Below are 6,263 nucleotides of genomic sequence, written 5' to 3'. Positions count from 1 at the left end.
AGCATAGAGCTGAAGGATGATATTAGCTTTAGTAGTTAGATAATCCTAAAATTTGTAAAATGTAATTGACATTTGATGATAAATAAAAGCTGTTATTTATGAGTAAAGTGTTGCTATCTCTTGTCAATCGTTTACTATTATTTCTTTTTGCATGTTTTGACTTCCAGAATAATTATGTTATGGTGTACATCATATTATTCAAACTCTCCACAGTCAGTCATATGTTGGAAGTAGATATGAATCAAGAATGTCATGGGTTGGCTTGTAGAGGTCTAAGATGTTAGACAAAGCGGGCTACAACACTCATGAGTGCTCATAAGTTTTGAGTATTGGATTCAACCCATGCTCACTTGTATCACTTCATGGAATTCATCTCGAGTGATCGTGAGACGGTAATATCATATAAGTCTTCAAACCTAGAGATATGATTTGTTGCCTATGAGTTGGTTATGCATTGATTGCACGAAAATGCATTGGTAACTTGATGTTATAAACCGTGCTTTTGTGTATAATTCAACAAGTAGTAGAGAAAAGATATGAGTCGAAGTTTATCTATTCCTTCTAGGATTAGAAGCGATATCTGGACCCCTCGATGATTTTGTTTTGGCCTATGTACCGGGCCCGGTCAGAACTAAACTGATGTGTCCAGTTAAGTTCTATGTCAAACAAATCGGAAATCGGGAAACAAATGTTGGACAATAAGCATGACCATGTTCCATGTATTTGTCCGGCTGATATCTAGGACAGAGGATTATATGATCACTTATCTAAAATGGCGCTTCATTGTTCAACAGAGTTTAAAGAGCTACGATTGTTGATCGGTTCCTGAAGTCATACTTGCAACTATAGTTATTAGACTTATCCAAGTGGGAGACTGTTGGATATAGTGTCTAAGTCCATAACTATATTTGGTATGTACTTGACCCGACCCGGCATGGTCCATTTGGGTTGCACTTCACCCGAACAATTATGGATAATCTTTTGAGAATAGTATAAGTTATGATTTATTAATATATTATAAGTTCTAATATATTAATATAAAATCATATTATTTAATTAGTGTTGGTCTATAATTAATCTAGAATTAATTTAGAGATCAAAAGTATGATTAATTAAATATGGGATCTTGTATATATATAGTGTGGGCTAATGCTTATTTGGAATGGGCTAGGCTTGCATGGAAAGTCCATGGATACTCCATGGAGCTTTAACCCATGGATCTCATGGAAATGAAAATACATGGGTATTAGGGTTTACATGGATATAACCCTAATCCACCACACTATATAAAGGAGGCTTTGGTTCTTGAAATCACACTAGTTGTGGTGAGTAAAGTAATAGGGCCGATTTCAAGAAGGTGATTACTATTCTCTCAAGTTCCAACTTTGTGGTGATTTGTGATTTCCATTTGAGGCATCCACACTATTGGTGCTAGGCTCTAAAACTCCAAGCAATCAACTACAACTACAAGGTAAGTAATTCTACTAGCTTTATGTGATTCAAGTTCCCCATGCCATGCTAGATAGGATAAGAACCTTGGAAAAATAATTATTTGCATGTATCTTAGCCAAACATAGATCCAAGGTTTCTAGGGTTGCATGTACACCATAGGAGTGTTAGAATGCGCAAAACCCATCATACCCATCATTGGATCATAACCCGGAACATATACAATAAGTGCCTAGGCCTAACCCTCGGGTCTTCCTACGATACATAAACATAATGGGTCGGCATTGTGGCTGTAGACCCATGCACACAGTGAGGAGACTCACCTCGCACTGCTAAAGACTAGCTGAACACTTATGACTTGTAACCGGTAACTCCTGGACTGCTGATCCTTCGGCTCCCCGAACTATCAATACCCAAAATAACACTTAGACCACAATACCCTCAAAAGTCAAACTCAACGGTCAAAGTCAACGCTATGAGTTGACTCAACTCGCCGAGTTGACCCACCAACTCGTCGAGTCCCACAATTCACATGTAACTCTGGACTTCGGTCCTACTCGCAGAGTCTTCCTTGAGTTCGTCGAGTTCACCTTCAAACACATCGGGACCCTTGTTTAACTGACTCCTCGAGTTCACCTTTGAACTCGTCGAGTCCATCTTGATAAGTTAGGAATTTTACCTTGGACTCGTCGAGTTCATTCCTTGAACTCGTCGAGTATGATGATCTTCAAGTCCATAATGAACCCAAATACCTGAGTCCCCTACCAACTCAACACACACATGCTATCATAAGGGTTTTGGGCAAGAAAACGGCCTGACTCGCCGAGTCCTAAGAGTAACTCTTACAGTCCTCCTAATTCCAATTCTATTCAGACGATTTCGGTTGAACACAAATCATCGAGGACCCAGATCCAACCTTCTAGGTCGAAATAACACGCAAAGCCTCTGCCTTTACATCCATGTATGGCCCTTTTTGCTCAAAAGGCCATAACAACCTCTTTAACCTTGCATGGGGAGTTCTAATGGCATAAAGCTTGCACCTTTATGCCTTAACTACCCTAAATACATCCAGATCTGAAAGGATCTTGCTTGGGGACGTCCAAATCCATATAGCAACCATTCTTGCACCAAAGTCTTCAAAAAGTGGAAAACAGTAGATCTAATGAACAAATGATCAAGTTAGAGACTTGATTACCAGAAAATGATGAGATTGAGAAGCTACTTCTGGATCCACAAGCCTTTCCTTGATTCTTCAAGTTTCCTCTTCTTCTTCTTGACTTCAAGAACACACAACTCTCTCAAAGTGGCTCACAAGCATTAGGGTTTCAATATCTAGGGTTTTGGTCTTGGAGGCTGCAGGAGAGACCAAGAGGAGGGGAATACGATCCTTAAATAGGGTACCAAGTCCCGAATTTAGGGTTTTCCAAACCCATACCAACTCGCCGAGTCGGTCCCCCGACTCGTCGAGTAGGTCGCTTAACCCGCGGCCCAACTCGTGCTCCTACTCGTCGAGTCATCCCATCAACTCGACGAGTCACTTCCTGATTTTGAGGTTTTTCTATCCATTCTAGGTTTTTATGAATTCGAGGTGTTACAACTCTCCCCCACTTACACTAGACTTCGTCCTTGAAGTCCGTTTCGGTTAACAACCCCGCAACCTATCCCGACATTTCTAATCGTCACATACCTTGCCTACTCGGCTCAATTCTTGAAAATATCATCCTAAGAAAAATCCACTCACTACAACCTTCAAGTACAACACTCTTACTTAACAGATAATCCTTTCGGTTCTTCTCGAACACTTACACTTAACATCCAAGGGGTTCACCCCTTTTACCCTGCGTTGTCACTGGCCTTCCCAAGGCAACTCGCCATAAGCAACAAACCTTTCCTATGTCCATCAAGATCAAACCTTCTGTTGAAATTGCAATCCCGGCCACCTCCGATGTCGGCAATCACATCATTACCCACTGAATGATTCCACTTACTAAGCTTCAATGTTGTAAGCTCCACCCAGCGTGTGAATCAGATAATCCTTCAAGTAGAAGATTTCTCTCTGCAACGCTTAAGACTCAGACAAGAGTTGTGCAACAGATTCAAATCAATCACTCTAAGATTATTTAATCCCACTGTGAGCGACTTAGCATCTCCTGATTAGCTCACTGCTCTACGCACGAAATCCCATATCATCACTCCTGCCTAAAATCTTGCTGACCCTCATCCGCCTTCCAGATGAACCGAGACAACCTTGGTCCCAACTGATCTACCATTACCCGAAATACCAGTCCCCCATCGGTTACCGAACGCAAGAACATTCTCTCAGTCACTCTCAGCGACTTCTGAAGGTACTACGACTACCTAAACTGCTCTACCAACCTAGCCACTCTGGCTCTGGAAGATCTGGGATCCTCGATCCCCTACCTTAACCCTAAGGTCTCTACCAGGTCTCACCTGCTGCTATAAGTAGACGGGCCTTGCCCACGGGTCTCACCCAAACTATACTTCGGAGCGGCCTTTCCTGCGGTTCTCACCAATCCAGGGCTATGCAGGCCCACTCCTCCTCTAATCTCAACTTGCTAGCCTTTCCTGATTCTTATTATGCTAATTCGGAGATACGGCCCCCCATCCACACTCCGCGAACTAGGAGATACGGGCCTCTACCCACACTCCGCTAACTAAGCTACTAATGAATGTTACGGCTTACCCGCAACCTCACAACACTTCCCTCACTGACTCACTGTTGGGGAAAGTTGCGACTATCCCTCAGTCTTAAATCCTACCTAAACCCACACCTTGTCGGAATTCTCCAACCTGGTTCCCAACCCAGTCATCAATTAATCGTGGGGACACAAACTCAATGTTGGGAAGTTTCCCAAACTCCCAGCGCACATGCCCCTCAATCCAAACAACCACTTGGGTTGCTTCTTCCTTACCAAGAATGCGAGCTCACACCACTCTCACACTTACTTTTTCCCTTGGGCACTCGGGTGGCTCTCCCCTACTTTGATTCAGCTAGTTTCTCACAACTCACACCTTGGAAGAATTTTCCAGTTCCTCCCATCATCCTCTGGCTGCTCTGCTGACAATCCACGCTACCACTGCTGGTGATCTAACCAACCTATTCCCAAACGATACTTCCCCTGAAAACTAGCGAGACATGCCCGAGTCTCACATATGCATTCTACAATTCCTGCATCTTGAGTAACCTACACTAAAATGGAACGATCTCTAACTATCATTCAAAAATCCAGTGTATGCATATGGCATGTAACTCTATCTCAAGCAGGCCACCAAAATCAGAAATACCTTTACCAATACCGAAGCAGAACCATAACATTAAAATCATAACATAAATTGACAGAGAAATGAAAGTTACGCACCTAACACATCGGGCTGCTCACGCCTCCTCTGAAACCAACTGATACACCCTGCTCCTCGCCGCAAGCGCCTCTGCCCGGACCTAACGGCCGTTGGTAATCCTCAAGGTTGCAGAGGCAGGTGCTATCACCTGTCCTTCTGAAAGCAAACTTGGACATTGGGCCTTCTTGTGGCCCCTCTGACTGCAATAGAAACATATCAGGTCTGATCCGTGGGTGTTGGTGGCAGTATAATCTCTGCTAAAATGACCGATCTGGCCACACTTGAAGTAGCCTGAATCACCACCACTGCCGCTCCTACACGCACCCTCGTGCATCCTGCCACACTTACCACAACGGCCCCGGTCCTGATGATCTCTCGACCTAGAATCTGACGTCTTGGGCCTCTTGCCCGAACCCATAGATACCTGAACCTCTGCCAGCTTCCTCTTCTTTTCTGTCTCTAGATCAATCTCTCTCTCTGGATAGAGCGATCATATCTTCCAACGTCTTGCAGCTGGACTGACTCACAAACTAAATAATATCGCTCCTCAACATCTCGTGGTACCGAGCCTTCTTCATCTCCTCGTCTTCCACATACTGTGGAACCCGAAGGGCTCTCTCTCGGAACTTGGCGGTGATCTCCACCACTGTATCTCTAGCCTGTCGCATGTCCTGGAACTCTTGTGCTAACTGTTGCACCTTAATAACTGGTGCAAACTCGGCCTTAAACCTGGCTGAGAAATCACTCCATGCCATCACGTCCAATGCGACGTCATCCCTCATAGCATGTCTAACCTCTTCCCACCAATCACGCGCTTTGTCCTTCAAAATACAGGAGGCTAGTCTGACCTTGTCCCCCTCGGGACACCGGCTAGAACGAAAGGCGTTGGCGACATCAGCCAACCATCTGCTGCTAGCAATGGGGTCCCTAGCCCCATGATAATCTGGAGCTCCACAAGCTCTAAACTCTCGAAATGTCAATGTACGCGCTCCCATCATGGCCATCATCTCAGTGTGGAAGGCTCCCAACCTCTCATCCAAAATCTCCATTATGCCCTCCTTGACCGTACCAAAGATCACAGGAGTCTGGTCTAGAATACTGCGCGTAATCTCAGCTGATACAAACTCCCTCATCCGCTCCTCGAGCTGCTCGACCTCTAAACCCGAGTCTGATCCCTCTTCAGTGCTTGATCTGCCCACTGGTCTCTCAGGCAACGTCACCATACTGAAAACATGCCACAACAACCATCAGAATACACATCACTTCTGAGGGATCACACTCGAACTACAAGTTCTCTAGTTTTATCTCAGCCCCTCTTGAATTGAGTACGGATCCTCTGCTTTCATTAGTACGGGCCCATACTACCTTCCATATTTATCCGTACTTTCTTCAAGAGTTGCATCAACTCCACCAAGTCCCTTTCACTACCACTACTGCTCCCAGCACTAACCTCA

This window comes from Lactuca sativa, chromosome 5 (genome assembly GCF_002870075.4).
Source record: "Lactuca sativa cultivar Salinas chromosome 5, Lsat_Salinas_v11, whole genome shotgun sequence".
Classification (NCBI taxonomy): domain Eukaryota; kingdom Viridiplantae; phylum Streptophyta; class Magnoliopsida; order Asterales; family Asteraceae; genus Lactuca; species Lactuca sativa.
This window is presented reverse-complemented; position numbering follows the sequence as displayed.